The sequence below is a fragment of the Symphalangus syndactylus genome, chromosome 1 (genome assembly GCF_028878055.3).
Source record: "Symphalangus syndactylus isolate Jambi chromosome 1, NHGRI_mSymSyn1-v2.1_pri, whole genome shotgun sequence".
In the NCBI taxonomy this organism is placed as follows: Eukaryota; Metazoa; Chordata; class Mammalia; order Primates; family Hylobatidae; genus Symphalangus; species Symphalangus syndactylus.
Genome location: NC_072423.2, coordinates 77,666,286 through 77,686,514, shown reverse-complemented (window position 1 = coordinate 77,686,514; position 20,229 = coordinate 77,666,286). Strand labels below are relative to the sequence as shown.

Genomic DNA, 20,229 nt, shown 5'->3' with positions numbered 1-20,229 from the left:
TGTGGCCATTTCATCCAAGTTATCACGTTCATTATTATTTATTGTTTGGAGCCAAACCTGATTCTAACTGAAACAAAATTTGATTTCTGGCATTGTAAATGGTTCGTCACTACTTTTAGCACCAGGTTGACTACGAGATATGAACAGTACACTGGGCAGGATAAGGAACGGATGAGTCAGTCCTACAGTAACATTTTAAAGTAAAAGACGACTCAAGGGAACTTGATATAGTTATTCAAGTAGTGCATAACTAGTTAGGCCAAAGCGAGAGCCAGTTCGAGAAGATTGGTTTTATTTGTTGTTGCTGCTTTGTTGTGTCATTTTGCCTCTAAGCTGTTTCTAGATATCTCAGAAGCTCCGCCTCCTGGACTGTGTGTAACGTGTCTTGTACAGTGGGTAACCAGTTAACCCAGAGGCAGAAGTGCCTCATGTTTGTAGGTTTGAGGTCTGTATCATAACATTGTAGGGAGATGACCTTTTATTACAGCACAGACATTCTGTGAAAATAGGACATTGTTATTTTAAAAATGGGTCTTCCCCCGGAAAGGGAAAGGGAAAGCTTTCCCCAGTCTCCCCTTTTGCAAGCCTGGGTTGTCCACTCAAGCCGATGGGCTCACTTAACAGTTCCAGGTTCACACAGATTCAGGTGGTGGTTGGGCGAGGGGGGGTCTGCCCCTCATGCTCAAGGCGTCATTCTAAAGGCTCCTCTACATTTGAAAAGTTCCTGTAACAGTATTTAATGTCACTGAAATTACTGTTAGTTACAGCTGGAAAATTCTGGGGAAAAATATACCATGGGAAAAGAAGGGTTAAGTCAGTGAGCACCTGCACTAGCTGGGTTGGAGCCCCTAAAGATTCTGGAAACACTCATTTAAGAACTGACTCGATGTGATTCATTGCAGGTGAACAGATACGTCATCATTTATTTTAATGTAGAAAATAGTATTAATGAGTCTGAAGCCCCTGACGCAACTGGGACTAGAGTGTGCCCTGCTTCTGGCAAGACATCGTGGTTGCATGGGCACAGGGTGGCCAGCACCCCTCCTCAGGTGCGCTTTTTTGTGGTTCTGAAGTCAGCGATGTGGGAGGGATCCCTTACCAGTCTACACGATCTTCCTGATAGCATCACCTCCCCCTCCCTAGGGAGCATCTACATTTTGGCCAAACATTACGAACTTAATATTTAATGTTAAAAGAGAAACTGTTTAGAAAGTCTAGAAACCTCTCATGTGCCTCGTGGCAATTATAAGATCCCTGGGCCCCCCTTAAACAAAGAGCTTTGTTCTTTTAAAGCAATTACCAGAAGTAAAAAAGCAATAATGCCAGTAAAACTTTTAAAGGCACATGTGCAGGAAGGCAATTGGAGTTCAGGCTGTCTGTGGGTAGCTGGTGATCTAGCCATGATACAGGAAGATGCTGTCTTCTGGAGGGTGAAATCTTAGTGTCCCTACAGCCATTGCTCCTGCAAACCCCATCTGTGGTTGGTGGAGACATTAGCATTTAGTTGACACTTTTACCTTGGTTGAATGGAAGGTATTACATTACTATGGAGCATCGTTGCATCTTGACGTATTGTCTACTAGGTTGCCAGCATCTTCAGTAGCAAGCTGTAGTTAGGTTAGTCAAGTGATTCAGTCAGCAAAAATGGTGAGGTCGCCAGGCACCATGCCTCACACCTGTAATTCCAGCACTTTGGGAGGCCAAGGTAAGAGAATGACTTGAGGCTAGGAGCTCAAGACCAGCCTGGGCAACATAGGGAGACCTCGTTTCTGCAAAAAATCAAAAAATTAGCCGGGTATGATGGCGCACACCTGTAGTCCCAGCTACTCAGAAGGCTGAGGTGCCAGGATCCTTTCAGCCCAGGAGTTTCAGGCTGCAGTGAGCTATATGACTGCACTACTGCACTCCAGCCTGGGCAACAGAGTGAGATCTGTCTAAAAAAGAGAAACAACGTGGTGAAGCATTAGGAAAGAATTTTGCTTGTGAGTTGCCCTTTAGTGGTTGGAAGGAAGCTCGTGTCCTGGCTTCCATACTTGCAGCATCTGCCCCATGCTGCCTTCTTAGCCCCACCTGCAACCATCTGAAACTCTGTCCACGGTGCCACCCTTCCCGCCTTCGGTGCGTGTCCTTCGGCCTGGAGTGATTTCTCAATGTGGCTGCCACCTTCACTGCGTGTGAGCTCCTTGTCTCCAGAGCCTACCTGCAGCTTTGACTTTCTCTTCCTGGAGAAGCCCCTCCCCAGGATCTGGTTTTCTCTGGCAGGCACTGTCCTCTCTGCAGAAAGCTTGCCCTTCTTCCTTTCCATGCTTCATGCTAACTTCAAATCCTTGTCTTCAAAGTTCTTTTTTCTCCCCATTTTCCTCACTCTCACACCAGTCCCAATGTTTTCGATGTCAAATGGGCTACATTTGTAGTCTTGGTCAAGAATTCCTGTTGAATAAGAGCAGGATGTCTCTCTTTCTGTCTGTGTTTTTATTGAGATAATCAGATTTATGTATGTGTATGTGGGAGCTGTTTTAAAAACTTAAAATTATGCAAGACCTCTGTAAACTTATTTTCATTCATCTGAATACATGATTTACTTACCTTAGTTAAAAATGACAGAAGGCCCTACTTATATTTCTACAGTTTGTTTTCAGACAACATTACATTTAAAGATCTTTTCATGTTAGTACGTGTAGATTATCCTAATTCTTTTCAAACTTTGCATGTAATGCTATGCTATGAATTCACTGTTGTATAGAAACCTTTCCCTACTGATATTGGGACTAAAGAGTACATTCCTATAAAATATTTTAATCATTTAAAAACACTTCTGTGTTTCTGTGTTTTCTGTAGAAAGTAAAAATGTTATGTTTTAAGAATTCCACCATTGAAGGCTATTAGTCACATGAAGGAGTAACTTTGTTTTGTAAAATAATCAGTTCCAGTTTCCTGTGTTTAAATATGTATGTGTATTTAGTTTGATGCATACATATTTAATTTGTATGTATCATATAGATTTATGACTTGGGGGTATAGTGCAGATGTGTTACATGGATATATTGTGTAGTGGTGAAGTCTGGGTGTTTAGTCCACCTGTTGCTTGAATAGTGAACATTGTACCCTATAGGTAATTTTTCAACCCTCACCCCCATCTCACCAGTGTCTATCATTGCACTCTATAAGTCCCTGTGTACAATGGAACAAAAACTCTGTAACAAGTGTTATGCCTGACATTGCGGACACACAGAGATGAATAAGGCTGTACCCTGAGAAGCCTCAGACAACCTAGACCACTGGTAATACAAGGCAAGGGAAGAAGTAGTATTGTCTTCTAAAATAGGAACAGCTGGTTTTGACTTGGGACCAGGCATAAGGGGACAGGCCTGGGTCTGGGGAATAGGCTGTGGGAAGGGTATTCCTGGGAGTTGGGAAATCAGCCTCAGATCTGCAAGAAGGAGCTTCTCTTCATCCTTAGGCGGTGGGTGTCTTCAAATGAGAGGACCCGGGAGCAGCAGGTTCTTGTACCACTGAAGGCTGTGACAAAGGTTAATAAACACCCTCTGCCCCCAATTCCACCTCCAGATAACAGCCATGTATGTGCTCTTCGGCACCTTCCTTCTGGCTCAGAGGTCATTTAAAAATTTTTTTTACAAGAATGTAATATATAATATGTATATGTATATTTGGTGTGTGTGTTTATCTTTGTACATACTGGTACTCTTGTTTTCACTGGACCAATTTATAAGAATGAACTGAAGGTTACATATATAATTTTTTTTTTTTTGCTGCAGATCATATTCCAACCAATAGCTTAAGAGCACAAATTGTGGTCTCCTGACAGTAACTGTGCACGCTGTATGGTTTTTAACATCGTTTTAATCAGTAACTGTTCATTTTCTTATTCTGCTTTTTCTCATTTCACATTATCTTATGCATCCTTGTTTACATAGCTTCCTAACCTCCATATTTACCACTTTTTAATAACTTTCTATACTTTCTTTGATAGAATGGCTCAGTACAGGCTGACAGTTCCTCAGCTGTTGGGTTTAACGGGTGAGGAGGGGAAGGGCCCTTGGGAAAGAAGTCTCATTTACTGATCTTTCTCTTCACACCTGTGCACAAGTGCAATGGCTGGATTTACTGAAATGATAGAGGAAAAAGCCCACCATGGTACTGTTTAACACAAAGTACTTAAGCATTCTCTAGGTTCTTTGAGCAGGAGATCCTGAAACATTTGGGGTATATTTTACTAGTAGAAAAAAGTACAAGTCTTCCAATATGTAAACACAATTGAATTTACTATAAATTAGAGAAAAGATTAATGAATTCTTATTTCTTATTTTCCAGTTATCCCATCTACAGCACTTTGAGGCTGTTTGCTGTTCTGACATCTTCCATAGTGTTTCATGGTCTTGAAATTTTATAAGAATTTAGAAAAATACTAATTACTTAGCTACTGAGGGCTTCAAAGAGCTTCGTTCGAAGTGAATATCTGGCTTACAATATGGAATCACTCTATTGCTTTTTCCTTCTATTGTCAGATCACTTGGTCATTTTGAAAAAGCCGCATACAGTGATCCTAGAAAAAAATTATTTGCTTGGTAGCTTTTGATAGCTTCTTAGAACATCTGTTATCAAGCTGAGTTCATCATTCCTGGAGAGCAACTAAAGCCCTAACCAAATGTGACTTCACTGCCCCTGTCATGGAAGATGATGGAGTTGGATTGGAATGTTGAGTGTTTGCCTTTGGTTTCTGAGGTCTGTTTTCCAAAACAACATGGTGAAAATTGAGTTGTACACTTTACTTTTCCAGAAAGCACTGGGTATATATGATACCCAATTGGTTTAAGAACCTCAGATTTCAGGAGGCAGCTCAGTTATCTCCCTGTAATAACAGCCAATTCCACAAACCAGTTGTTTGATATGTGGGGCTTGCAGGCCCCCTGGTTTGGGGATGGAAACAAAAACACCAAACTGGAGTTGGCCTGAAACACAGCTACCCCTGAACACTCAGCTGTCTCTGGTCACACGGGCTTGGCTTTGGAGACTGGGTTGTAGCCTAGAGAGGACACGAGTCAAGTCCTTGATGCCACATGATGGAAGGACATGAGGGTCTAGTCGTGGCAGATCCCTGGGACTCTAAAAATAAAGAGCAACATCATGGAAAATATTGTGACTTAAGAGAGCATCTAAGAGGCAAAAAAAGTGATTTTTTCCCTAAGCAATGTAGACGAGATGTTACTTAGAAAGGTGTTAAATTGAAGTAACACTTGGCCCCTTTGAAAAATCATAGGAATACCAATACAAACTGGGAAGGGACTGAAGAATTTGTTTCCTGATGAGGCAACATTAACTTTGGAATTAGGTACATCTGGCTGCACTAATAGTGGTTTTCCAACTCACTGGCAGTGTTTATCAAAATGCAGATTCCTAGGTTCTTGCCCAGCTCTAGTGAATCATGATCTCTCGAGGAGGTTCCTAGGTATCCTAATCTTTAGTGAGCTCTCCAGGTGATTTTAAAACACAGCTAAAGCTTTTAAGAGCTTACTATGCGCCAGACACTGTTTCGAGTGCTTGCTATGCATTATCTCACTTAGAATGTAAAATGATGGTACGAGCTCAGTATTATCATCTGTGTTTCATAGCCAAGGAAGCCAAGGCTTAGAGTAGCCATTGGATTTGCCCGCAGCCACACAGTGGATGATGGAGCGGGGATGTAAACACATGCAACATGTCTTTAGAGTCCACACTCCTAAGCACCATGGTGCCTGCTCATCTTTTCATGCTCTTTGTACTCTGGGAACCACTAAACAAATTAATTAACTTCTCTGGCTGTCAATTTCCTCATTGGTAAAATGGATGCAAACAAATTTAAAAGTGTAAAGCCTGTAATGGTAAATCTTGATAATGAAGAGAAGTCCAGCAGCTCTACTTTCTTAGGCTATGAAGAACATCTTTGTGATGCAATGTTCTATATTTGTGGTTTGCATTTATGGACAAACTTCAAATATGGGAATGATAGTAACAATGAAGAATTTTTTTTAGTATAGTATGCTTTCTTAGATGTCCCCTGTGCTGAGCAATTTCACTGTGGCTAAATCTGGATCCCTTCTAATCTTTGAAAATTTCCACTTTCTTTATTTGATTTTTCTACATTTAAAAACTTTTAGCCTGATAAAGAAAAGATGCCCTCTTCTTGGGGTCAAATATTTAAAGGCCAGCCAGCTTAAACACAAGTATCTGTATAAGCAATAGTAAATACACCCTCCCTTTGTCTATAGCGAAGAACTTTTGACCAGTGACCTGCTCACCTTTAGAAAATACATGAAAGCCTCCAGGCCTCTATTTGTTGCCCTGGCAAAGAAACTTGCCAGGAATCTTTACAGAGGATAAAGAGAATCACTTGTTTTTTAAAATTAAAATCTTTTTTTTTTAAGGTGACAAATCTATCCTTTCAAATTTAAGAGCAGGAACTTAATTCAACAACACACTTACAAATTTACTGCCTGTTGCTAAGGCTAAATTTGACAAGGTGACTTTTATTAGTCATTTGGCCAAAAAAAAAAAAAAAATTGAATCTCCTTCAAGACTTTGCTCTTTCCAGCTGCACAGGGTGACTCATGTGAGGTTGAAAGCAAGTAGCTTTGGGCAGGACTGCCCTGGGGCACAGCTGTGACCTCTAGTTTTGGTGAGTCACAAAAATAGCTGTAGCTTACTTCCACTTGTCCATTCTCACGAGGCATTTAAACAATGTGAATTGATGAACCACAAACTGATTCTCGCTAAGGGTTTCAGTACCTTTCCTGGAAAAACGTTTCTAGCATGACCTGTAAGTAGACAGAGTAAGTCGCCCTCTCATTTATCTCTAGGAGGCAAGTTGTCTCTTCTAGAAGATAAATAATGAGTGAAATTGCTGAAGTCAGGCTAATTGAGGACCAGGCAGGGGAGGAGAGGGAATCTACTCGACTGATAACTCAAGAACATACTATCCCTCCTGAATAATCCAGCCTGTTGCAAAAGTTTGCATAAAAAGGGTGAAATCATTGACTGATATTAGTGAATATTTATCAAGCGCCTGCTATATGCCAGGTCCTGGCTACACACTGTGATTTGTACAGAAAACAATGAAACCTGAAGTGGTTCCTAAGCCCAAGGATGTGGAGCCTCAGAACACGCAGTCACATACACACAGAGGAAGTGTGGAAGCCCAGCAGTGGCCAGCGCTTCCAGGAGAGGCCGAGAGCCGGGAAGCGTGGTGAGGGACTGAGCTAGACGGGACGGACACTCAGGAAAGCCTTTCTGGAGGGGTCATGTTTCAGCTGAGATCTGAAGGAGAAATAGGGTTGAACTTGCCGAAGGATGAGGAGTACCTTCTGAGTAGAGGGAAAATGTCTTCAGGGCCTGGTGGAGGTGGCAGAGGTGGGGAAAGGAATGGTGTGTCTGATGAGCTAAAAGCACTGGGTGTGGCCGGTGCTTGGACATCCTGGGGTGGGGGGAGTAGGGTGCAGATGGAGTGAATGACTTAGGCAGGAGAAGGCCACGAAGAGCCTATGGGCTTTATACCTGGAGTTGGGGTAAGCTGCGGAGGGATTTTAGGCAAAGGGTGATAAAATCAGATTTGCATTTTGTAAAGAACTTTCTGTCCACCATGTGGAGAACAAACGCAGATGGACAGGCCAGATGTATGGAGACAAGTCAAGAGGTTGCGGCATGAGCAGGCATGGTTTCTAGGATGAGGGTGGTGGTGAGGATGGAGACAGAGAGACCTAGGAAGGAAAATCTCCCTTGACTGGGAGAGGGACCATTTACACACAGTGAGAGAGAGAAAGACTGGATTGACTGCCAGCGTTGAAGCATCTCCAAATGGTGGATGGTGGTTTTACTTAGAGAGGAACTACTAGAAGCAGACTAAGGTTGTTACTGTGGGAAATGTTATGAATTTAGAAGCATATATTATTAAGCATGTCTTTCTGATATCCCAATAGAGACAGCTAGAAAGACATCCGTCTAGCTATATAGCTCTGGATCTCAGAAGAGCAATCAAGATTGGACAAAGGAATTTGGGAGTCTCTTTATGGCATGGGTATTGATAGAGTGTGAAAGGAATGAACTATAAATGAACTTTGAGAAATTACATTTAATGACTGGGTGGAGGAGGATGAGCCAGCAAGGAAGATTGAGAGGGACATGCAGGAGGGAAACCAAGAGAATATAGTTTCCTGGAAACCAAAGGAAGGTGGTATTTCAAGGAGAGAGAATAATAGTCAATGGTGCCAAAGGCTACAGATGGTCCAGTAAGATGAGGAGGGAACAAATTCCATTGGATTTAGCAACACGCAGATTCTCAGTAACTTCAGGAAGATTAACTTCAGAAATTAATGTGAAATCCAAGGGCAGGGACGCGTTTTACCCAATGCAGAATATAACAATATTTTTAGGGCACTAATCATAAAGTTTAAAGCACAGATACATACTGACCTCTAGCTGACTGATTTCAGAGATATGCCATATGGATATTTCTGGAAAGATTTGTAGCTTTCTGGACAAACAGTGGGGTGGGGAAGAAACGTAGCAAGTTTATGTGTGGGGGAAAAGAAAAGCAGTCAGAAGCCCTGAGTGTTAGTCTTTGCAGCCAAAATTCAAAAGCAGGCCAGGTGATCAGAGGTGCAACTCTTGCATCTCTAAAGCTGCGGGGCTAGGATATAATTGCCAGAATCTATGAAAGTGTGAGTGCTGTGAGTTTTGCCCGTGAAGGCAGAAAGGTGTGAGAATCTTGTCCATTCTATTGCCAGCCATATTAGTCTGTTCTTACGCTGCTAATAAAGATGTACCCAAGATTGAGTAATTTATAAAAGAAAGAGGTTTAATGGACTCACAGTTCCACATGACTAGGGAGGCCTCACAGTCATGGCAGAAGGCAAAGGGAAAAGCAAAGGCACGCCTTATATGGTGGCAGGCAAGACAGCTGGTGCAGTGGATACAATTTATAAAACCATCAGATCTTGTGAGACTTATTCACTACCACAAGAATCAACCCCATGATTCAATTATCTCCCCCTGGTCCCGCCCTTGACTCCTGGGGATTACTACAATTCAAGGTGAGATTTGGGTGGGGACACAGCCAAACCATATCACCAGCTCTGCATTATACTGGGGGTAACTCTGCTTGTTTTGTTTGTTTGTTTGTTTGTTTGTTTTCAATTGGGAATGAGGCTGTTCTAGGTTTTTTTTCCTGAGGTCATTTCCAGTTTTGAAATTGTAATAATTATGTTCATCAAGGTGAACATCTAATTTTGCATGCCCAATTAAGCTAATTTGGCATTTGCTGTCTTGTCTTCATCATTGAATGAGCTAATTCTTTGTACTTTTTTTTTTTAAATCACAGTATTTTGTCTTCCCACTTGCCTTTTAATCCTCTGTGCATGTGGCAGTGAGCTGTGGCTCTCCCTCACAGGATGAGGTCATGTTTGCTCCCCTGAGGCCTTCTCTGTGCAATCGTGGTCTCTGTATAACACCAAGGCCGCAATTTTCAGGAATAAACATAGATGGGAATGGATGATTCCCTGGTTTCATAAAACCTCTAAGCAACATTAGATAATGCTCATTGATAGAAGTAAAACTGAATTATTCTCTGTGCCAGTAGTTTTTATGTCTCATAAGAGATTCTACTGGAGGGATCACTGGGTATTTCAAAGATGCATGGAAACAACACATTGATGGAATTGTCTGCAATGGAAAGTCATAAATGTTTGCTGATGATTTTTGGTGGGTCTATCAAAATCAATTAACCCTACCATTGTTGCATTTTGTGCTCACTTAAATAAAAAGTATTGAAGAGGACGAATTTTGCAGCAAAGGGGCAAATACTCCTAAATACTGAAAACTCTTTGAATTCTAGAAGAATAGAAACCTGAGAATTGTTCCTCAATGGGAGAAATAATTAGAAAGGCAATTTTCATCACTTTGTATTTTTCCGTGAAAGTGGAATAATTAAAAGCATAATGATTTAAGCTGACTCAGAGTATGATGAAAGAAACATTAAATTTCTTCTGAGTGGGGTATTTAAAAATCATATTGAAATCTGAGGATGCTATGGAAGCTGTTAAAAGTTTATGTACTGGAATATGTACAACATATATTTTGCACAGGAAAAATATATTTTTTGATATAATGACATTTATGATATAGAATAGGACACAACTTCAACTTGAATGTTTAAGAGGAATTAAATGAGATCACGGCTGTAAAGTTCTTAGCACAGTGCCTGGCGCACTGTGTATGCAGATGGCAGCTGGTGTTACAAGCCTCTCTCTTCTCTAAAGCACTCTTCACTAGAGCAATGCCGGTGACATGTCTGCATGTCATGGGAACTTTTGGGAATCTTATGTACGCCCAGTGTCTTTTCTCAAGACAAGCTGCACACTCACAAAGGCCAGGTGCATTGCCTCAAACTGACTGGCCCAGCTTGGGGCATTAACCAACAGTGGCCGAATATGAGATGTAATTTGTTTACAAGGTGCTTCAGCCATTCTGTGGTGAGGTTGTATATTGAGTAGTTATCAGTTGACACATCTGACATTTTTTCAATGTCGTAAAAGATTCTCGGTAACCTCAGGAAGATTGACTTCAGAAATTAATGTGTAATCCAATGGCAGGGACATATTTTATCCAGTTTTTTTTCAATGTTTTACATTGAAAAAATGTCAGATGTGTCAACTGGTAAAAATAAAAGGAATGTGTCATAAGATCAATCAGTAAAAACAAAGGGGTCGTATCATAAGAGGGAGAAGGGAAAGACTTGGATGGAGAAGGGGGCAGAAACAGAGGAGCTGCATCATGGGAATAATGGCATCAGTGGAGAGGCAGTCGTGGGCATCTGCTGATGAAGGGTGCTCATAGTCCAGTAAGATGGGGAGAGACCATGAGCTGTGTGGGGCTCAGACAGTACGGAGCCTACTTCATTTCTCCACTAGGCGTGGCTGTGTAGTTTCAGAGATGTCCTCTGAGTTTTCTTTTTCACTATGATAAACCTCCAACACCTAAGGGTGTGCTTCTCAAAATTTCCAATGAAAGTGTCCCACAGTCTGATAGTTGAGATGGGGAGCCTTGGAGATCTGGAGATCCAGGCTGGAGCTGCAGGCAGCAAGTATGAGATTCCCTTCACTTTTTCTTAAGATCTCAAACATGTACCTGATTTTCATACTTCAGTCTATAATAGGTTTATTTTAATGGGGGGAAGACTGTCATCCAGAGAACAGATCCAGTAAGAAAATGTGCTGCTATTTGAGTACCACATTTGGAGGATTGATTTGAGCAACCTGGCACATCTATGTTCTTTACAAACTAAATGGCCAGAGAACAAGATGACCTCACTTTTTCCCAGAAAGTGGAGAGGGTCATTTGCAGTCTCTTGTAAAGATTGAAAGGGGGTCTGTAAGCCAAGCTACAGACTCCCCTCATGCAACTGGTCCTGGGATCCTTATTAGTATTTATCATTTTCTTTCTTTACTGCCCATTCAAGATTCTTCACTACTAACCAACATTTCAGCTGGTCTGACCAATTGGATAATCCAGGCCTTTAGCCCTGAGGGGTCTGAACTCTTAGTCGCCTTGCTTTTATAGACGTGTGATTGAAGACATTGCTATTTACAGCTGCCATGGAGCATGGAGGCATCCTGTGGGGCTGTAGGCAACAATGCAGCTGTGGAGAGATTCATAAACTACACTTGGCATGACAGCCCACTGTGGATAGTGGTTGTTCAGAGTCCTTGATATTTTGCTCTTTTCATGTAATGTTTCTTAGATGCATTTCCAAGTAGCAATAGAATTCACACATGGAGCAGTTCATTTTTAGCTTCTCTACTTCTCTACAGTGTTTTAAGTACACTGATATGTTATAATTTCTTTAGTCAGTATTCAACTACAAGATATTTACCTCTATATTATTTTTTGGCTCACAGTTTTTAGGACATCCAGCTTACTTGGGCAATACTTCTCCGTGATCTTTCCAGTTGGATATTTGAAAATACAGTGGAAAAATTACATCTTAGACACAGAAATCTACTTGATGTTATATCAGTTTATAAAAGAGGAGATGCAGACTTCCAAAATTTCAAAATCAGAACTTTTAGTAATCATCTAAAGTTATTTCGTAGATTAAAAAATAATTCCATGTATTTAATGATATGCTTTACCATAATCATAGTAAGTTGTGCAAGCATATTCATAGAAATCATTAATATATGTTAAGTACCATGCTAAGCATTTTATTGGTATAACCTCATATAATAATCACCTGTGGTTATCCACATTTTATAGATAAGAAAATATATACAATCAATAGTGGAGCTGGGACTCAAAACTGAGACTGTGGAGACAGCAAATCCCATCTCACAAGGCCAGTGAGAAGAGATCAGGTCAGCTTCAAAGTGAAGGCATTAAAAGATGTGTAGGAACACCTTTGGGCGTAAGATGGGCCCCAACCATCTGCATTTATGCTGAACCCACTGAAATGTCGAACATCAAATCCCTTTAAAAACTGTCCTCTGCTAAGTCTAAGAACAGGAACTGGATTTCACCACATAGGCCATATGTTTGCAGCCCTCCAGTTCTCATGGAAGCATTTTGAAAGCACTTTCACTCCAAAACATGTAAAAAAGATTGCTCAAATCAGCAACTCAACAAGTTAAACTACGTTGGCTTAATTAAAATATTTAGATCACAGTTGGATATTATTTCTCTATTGAAATATTTTCCACAAAGATATCATTTTTTGGGAGGTAGATTAGTAAATAGATGAAGGTAAAATATCTGAGACATGGGCTCATTCATTGGATAGAATTTATTGTATTCCCTCTGGAGTGGTTGTGGGATAATGACAGGAATGGAAACATGCATTCGCATAACAATCATTTACTCATTTATCAAGAATGTATTCAGCTGGTGCTATGTGGCAGACATCCTGTTAGTTGCTATGTCTGCAGATAGTGCAAAGTACTATTTTCTTAGTACAGTGCAGATTGTTTTAAAGTGTCACTAAGGAGGTATTTCCATAGTTCGTCTGTAGAAGCAGTGTTTTTAGAAGTTTCCTGTTCTGTGCTTTTATTCTTTAATAGTTATAACAATTATATAAAAGGACTAGGGATGTCATCTTACAGTTATGGATTGTTAGATTTGGAATTACATCAAGGACACCTTCTTCATTCCACAGATAGGGAACTGAGGCCAGGAAGCACAGTGACCCAGAAAAGTTTGCGGAACAATTTAGAGGTGCAGGCAGGAGTGAAACCAAGCCTCCTTATTTTTTACCTTGTCCTTAGTTTACTACTCTACTGAAAATAAAGTCATAAATGTTTATCCTCAAGGTGAGAAATCCATTTTAACCCATTCTAGATATATAATAAGTTATGAATATCTCCTGCAAAGCTCATAACTCTCCAAATAATCTCAACAGTTGAGCATGCAATGCCAAGAAATTCTTCATTATAAACTAAATAGTTCATTAAGATATTAAATCCATACCTGCCTTGTATTTTGTAATGAAAAAGTATAACAATTGATGATTCACTTAATTTTGATAAACGTTCATTATAAACAATAAATTCCGGCTGGGCACGGTGGCTCATGCTTGTAATCCCAGCACTTTGGGAGGCTGAGGCAGGCGGATCACGAGGTCAGGAGATCGAGACCACGGTGAAACCCCGTCTCTACTAAAAATACAAAAATTAGCCGGGCGTGGTGGTGGGTGCCTGTAGTCCCAGCTGCTCGGAGAGGCTGAGGCGGGAGAATGGCGTGAACCCGGGAGGCGGAGCTTGCAGTGAGCCGAGATTGTGCCACTGCACTCCAGCCTGGGCGACAGAGCGAGACTCCGTCTCAAAAAAAAAAAAAAAAAAAAAAAAAAACAATAAATTCCTCCAAATTTTATAAATTTTGGGGGTGTATTTTGAGGCTATTTGGAGCAACAAATAATTGTTCAGTTTTAGATGATATATTGTATATATAACAAATATGTGTCAAATTATATATAACATATGGTCAGCCCTCCATACTTGTGGGTTTTACATTCACGGATTCAACCAACTGTGGATCAAAAATATTTGGGAAAAAAGGATGATTACGTCTATACTGAACATGTGCAGACTTGTTTCCTTGTCATTATTCTCTAAACAATACAGTATAACAACTATTTGCCAACATTTACATGGCATTAGGTATTATAGGTAATGTAGAGATGAGAGTGTACAAATCCTAAAGAGAGACTACCAGATAAGCTAATAAAGTGATATTCAAGATAATAAAGAACTGATAATTATAAGATCACTGCTACCAATAATCCCTCAGTGACTGGAACTTGAATATAAACTTGTAATATGAATGGTTCTTCCAAAAATCTCACAGACTCCAATTTGGCAGTGATGAGTAACCTTGCAGGGTTTTGAGGCAAAGGCTTTAAATGGAGAATAAAATGAATATTAAAGAGAACACAGGCTCTTCGTGGTCTTTCCCTGAATTAGTACAGGGGAGGATGTGCATAGGTTATATGAGAATACTTTGTATCAGAGACTTGAGCATTCATGGCTTTTGGTATTTGAGGGAAGGTCTTGGAACAACTTCCCCAGCGACAACAAGAGACAGCTATATTTGTCCAATCTAGGTCACCTACAACTTTGGATGTCTTTCTTTCTTCTATCATCTATCTATCTATCTATCTATCATCTATCTATCTCTCTATCTATCTATCTATCTATCATCTATCTATCATCTATCTATCTATACACACACACACACACACACACACACACACACGTTGTAGTTTGGTTTCCAAGGGAGACAGACTCGATGATATTTACATGCAGATAGCTGGTTTAATGGGAAATAACACTATTTCCCACTAAGGCTGAGGAACAACACCTGGAGGTGAGAAGATTGGGTTGGGCCAGGAGGTATTAATATTTGAACCTCGATGGGATTGCAACAGTGGCCTCAGCCAATTCTGCAAGGAGCTCTGGGACTAGGTTGGCTCTTCAGAGTTGTCCAGCCTTGAGACAAGGGGCCCAGGCCTCTAAATGTCCCCAGCCCCTCTCTAGTCATTGGAAAAGGGATTCCTCTGGGCATGGAACAGGAGTTTAGGAGAGGAGTGGAGTTGGTCTGGGACCTGTCCCCTGCTCTATAAAATAATCTTTGAAGAATGAGTGACTGAAATCACATTGAGAAAATGAGACTTGAGGCAATTGGTGAGTAGTTGTTATTATACTTAAAATAGTTGATAAGGCTGAAGGTAGAGGGATGAGTTATAATTTGGACATGTCTCCTTTTTACTTTTCTGACAAAGCAATCCAGGTTCTTTTGCTGGAAGGAAGACGTTTAAATGGCATAAGCCTTCTCTTTGATTGTCTGGAGCTGTGATTGGGAAGCCCAAACAGGCAATGACTGTGGATCAATTGCTGCATTGAAAAAAATTTTATTCAACATTAACTTCTTAGCAGGACTTTGGAAATTGGCCCAGTTCTCTATTGGCTTAGCAAATGCCTGGAAAATGGGACTTAAAAACAATAACATAAATCAAAGGGTTAGGACAAGGGGATATGGATGTCTGGGAGACTAGCTACAGGTTCTTGAAGATTAAGTTTTCCTGTGCAGTTTGGTATCACAGCCTGATAAGCAATGCGTTTGGGAGGTTGATCCTGCTTGAAAGTAGGATAGATAAATTAGGAAAGAAACTAAGAGTTCTAAAGGGAATTTTTTTAGATTTAGGAAGGTAAATAATTCAAAATAACAACTCTAAAAATTAAAAAATCTCAAATGTCTTATGTTCATCATTATGGAAATGGTGTTTGTCTTCTATCCAAGTCATAATCACAGATGTGATTAGAGATATTTGTGACATATTTGAATAGTCTTGGGCCTCCAGGATGTTGAAGGTCAGAAAACTGTGTCATAGCTGGGATCATTGAGAGAAAAGAGAGTGTTCAGCCTGGAACCCTTCTAACAAGAGAGCTGATGATGTCTTTTGAATATGAAATTCTGATGTGCACAAAAGAAAATAAACTTATTTACACCGTGTTTCTCCAGAGAAAAGAACAGGAAGCAATGGGAAGACACAGGGAGAGAGATTTTGATTCAACCTAAGAAAGCACCTTCTGACATTAGGGTCAGGGAGGCCTGGGGAAGTGGCTCTCCTCCCACTGGACGTCCTCCTGCAGAGGGAGGTGACCGTCTTCAGGGACCCTGAGGAGGCGTTTTCTAGACTGAACGGGACGGCAGGCCATATATCCGCTAAAGGCCTTCCTTATCCTGGGATTTTATTACTCTGGGTCCTCAGAGACAAATTTTTCATGCTGGTTCCTTTTTTGGTCATCACGCCATGACCATGTCTAGGTTGGCATGTAAAGGGGGCTGTCATTAGACATGGCCTCTTCGCCTGCAACTGCCATGTTGGTGTAGCCCAGAGAAGGGGGCAAGGCCTTGTAGTATAAAGAGTGTGGATTTGGAATCGGGCAGTTTCACATTTAAATTGTAGCTGTTATGTTGCCTTGTATAAGTCATGCCACTTTTCTAATTATTCGACTTCTCTGCATAATACTTAAGTTAAATAGTACTTGAGTAATGATACTTAAGTTAGGTGACAGGAACTATTTGAAAGTGCCTAGCTCCCAGCAGGCATCCACAAACGCAAATTTCTCTTTCTCCAGGACTCTGAGTGTTTCCCCTCCGATTGCAGTTATTACACAATTGCACATAATGTTCAACAGCTCAGCTCCCTCTGGTACTTCCTTCTGCCAAAACTAGGACTCAGAGACTCACCATGGCTGAAAAACGTCAGGAAGGAAAATAGAGAGGCCAAGAGGCAAAGCACAGCCTGGCCTGGTATTTCTCATCTTCTTCAGAACCCAGAATATCACCTTTCCCACTAAGTCACCTCCTTTATTTCTTACTTCTCTTTGTGACATCATCATTGTCCACATCATCTGGCCCCTGGTCCCATCTATCTTGGGCAGGTGGCTGAAAAGTCAAGCCAGTGTCCCCGGGAGATACTACCAGGCTTCCTCCAGGGAAGACAGGAGCATAAATGACTGGAAGAGCGGAGAGCTGGATGGAGTATGGTGCAAGGAACAGGTGCAGCTTGAACATTCCTGTCACAGTGTGAAGTCCCCTGAGATAGGACCTCCATCCCTGTTGCCTCTCCCAGTACCCTGAACACACCTGGATGTTGGTGGGATAGATGGGTAAGGAAATCTGTCACTTCAGTAGAGTTTGGGCAACGCTCTTCTAAAAATTTAAAAGAGATGATAAAAATCTGATATGACATTTTAAATGAGAGAGAAAAATCTAAATACTTACAAGGAAATCAATACAGTTCCTCTGTGATGATATTGTTGAAAATAGCAGAGACTCTTCATGGTTTGCTCAGCATTTGTTTGTATAAATCTGAGTCTATGACATGCGTCACTATGAGGGAGGACCCTTTCACTGGTTCTATGTGCTGATGTCCTGGATATACCAGGGGCTGCTACCAATGGCTTGGACCTGCTACAGATGGCTCTCTGCACAGTTGCCGTGGAGAATGGAGCTGCTTGCATTATTTCTCATTTCTCTTTGTGACATCATCATTGTCTACATCATCTGCCTCTGGTCCCTCCTGCAGGCCTGGGCATCTTGGGCAGGTAGCTGAACACTGAAGCCAGTGTCCCTGGGAGATAGGGAAGTCCCTCCCCATGAAGGGACCTGGGTTCTTTGTATCCTCTCCTGTAGTCCTGGGCCAATAACTGACTGCTTTATGGAAAACACACACACACACACACAAAACAAACAAACAAAGAAACCACCTTGCATTCATGCCCCAAGACTGAGCAGACTCTATGGTACAGTTTATTCCCCAGAGGCCCCATGGGATCAAGCTGAAGCCCGACTGCATCAGAAACCACATCCTTTTTCACTTTTCTTTCCTCCCTTCCCAATATGGCTCCCACCGACCCCTACATGTTTCTTGTGAGTGCATTCCATTAATAAATGTCTTGCACAAACATCCCCTTCTCAGGTTCTGCTCCAGGGAACTGTACCCCGGACACTACCAGCATCTGTCCCTCAATGCCACACACCTGTCATCCTACACATCAAAAGGAATCCCACGTAATAGGATACAAGCACAACTGCAAACACACTCACTGCCCCCCACCCCCTCCAATGAGGAGACAAATGAACAGTCCATCACTCATCTAGAGAAGACTTTTTAGAGCCACTGTTCTTGGAGCCTGTAACCTCTGGGTGAGATCCATTTTCCCCCTATTTCTGTTTTAATTTTTTATATTTTCAAAATGAGAAAAAAAGGTGGGTGCAATGGCTCACACCTGTAATCCCAGCACTTTGAAAGGCTGAGGTGGGAGGATCACTTTAGGGCAGGAGTTTGAGACCAACGTGGGCAATATAGTGAGACCCCCATCTCCACCAAAAATAAAAAAAAAAAATGAGCTGTGGATGGTGGTGTGCACCTATAGTCCCAGTTACTCTGAAGGCTGAGGTAAGAGGGTCTTTTAAGCTCAGGAATTTAAGGCTGTTGTGAGTTATGATTGTACCACTGCACTGCACTCCAGCCTGGGTGATGGAATGAGATCCTGTCTCAAAAAAAATTAAATTAATAGGCTGGGCATGGTGTCTCATGCCTGTAATCCCAGCACATTGGGAGGGCAAGGCAGGTGGATCACTAGAGGTCAGGAGTTCCAGACCAGCCTGGCCAACGTGGTGAAACCCTGTCTCTACTAAAAATAGAAAAATTAGCTGTGCACAGTGGTGGGTGCCTGTAGTCCCAGCTACTCGGGAGGCTGAGGCAGGAGAATGGCTTGAATCCGGGAGGCACAGGTTGTAGTGAGCCATCATGCCATTGCACTCCAGCCTGGGTGACAAGTGAAATTCCATCTTAAAAAAAATTAATAAAGGAGGAAGCCTGAACAAATCACCAAGATCATGTCGCATGTTGGTTGAGACTGGAGGCTTCTACAGGGATGATGAAGTAAATGAAATGATTGACAACTCTCATAAATGTTAATTTGCTGATTAATCTATTTGATAACAAAGTAAGTTACCTGGTCACCCAGAAGGACTGCCACAGACTCTGTCCTCCTGGAGAATTTTGCTTGGCCATTGTTCTTCCAGAGCATCTCAGAGGTTCTCTCTGTGGAGGTGGGACAGGGAGGTCTTAGTCACAATCATCCATTACCATCATCATTTATATTTATGCTTGAACATTTCAGGGGGCTGTTAGCTTGAGGGATTTTTCTCGCATGACCATTCTTGTAAAACTATGGTTAGCCATGTGCCAGTTTCATTTTTGAGAATTTTATTTGTCAGGATAATGTTGAAACATCTTTTTGAATCTCCTGGCTGGCTATACTTTCAGGGCTAAGCCATACCTGTAAGTCTTCTGATTTTTAGAGGAAATTCTGGGGCTCCACCTATTTTCATGATTTTTTTCCTTAATGACCTCAGAGCATGAGCAGGATATTATAGATTGGAGTTTTGGCATGGATTTCAGGGTGCATTTCTTCGCAAATCTGCTTTGGAGTCTTGCCAAAATGTTGCATCACAGCGAACCGAGTATTATAAGGGGAGGAATCTTCATTTTTACTTGGGTGGAGAAGGTACATTCTGAAGGGCTTGCTAACGTTTCTGGCTCCTCCTTCCTATATATCCTCATTCCAACTGCTGGTAATCTTCAGTTTTTCAATCAGTTCATAATCTCTCTCTCTCTCTCTCTCTCTCACACACACACACACACACACACACACACACACACACCCCTGGTGGCCACCACGGTTTGGCCAAACTAATAGTGGATGCTGTGCTCTGACCCTCTGTGTCGGTGGGCTGTCCTCTGTTCTCTTCTGTTGACTTCCACTGAGCAGTGTCGGCTGAGGCTTGCCACTTCTCTGACCTTTACTGAAGGCCATAAGGAATCAATAACTCAATCCAATATTCTGACATTTAAAATAATGAATTCCTCTAAAGTCTAGCTATCTGATGAAGTAAGACATCTGATTCCCAAGAAACAAGACATACTGCTATCGTTAAAAGTGCATTGTGGCTCTGTATCCCACGACAATAATTTCTTGCTGGTCCCAATCCACTCTGACACTTTTTCTCTGCAACCCCATTTTGAACACCAATTTAATATTAATTTCAGTGGTTCGACAGCAAGTTATAGAAATCCTCACAACCTAGTAGAAATCCTCAAAATCTACAGAAGACTAA

General features: G+C 41.4%; 1 long non-coding RNA gene across 1 annotated transcript; it reads right to left on the bottom strand.

The window, feature by feature from the left end:
- Positions 1-270: 270 nt before the first annotated feature.
- LOC134736925 (uncharacterized) lies at positions 271-19,511 on the bottom strand. Its single transcript, XR_010121416.1, has 4 exons — positions 19,392-19,511; positions 19,065-19,153; positions 618-724; positions 271-497 (listed from the first exon to the last, which is right to left on the bottom strand). It is a non-coding gene; the product is annotated as an uncharacterized lncRNA (long non-coding RNA).
- Positions 19,512-20,229: the final 718 nt, after the last annotated feature.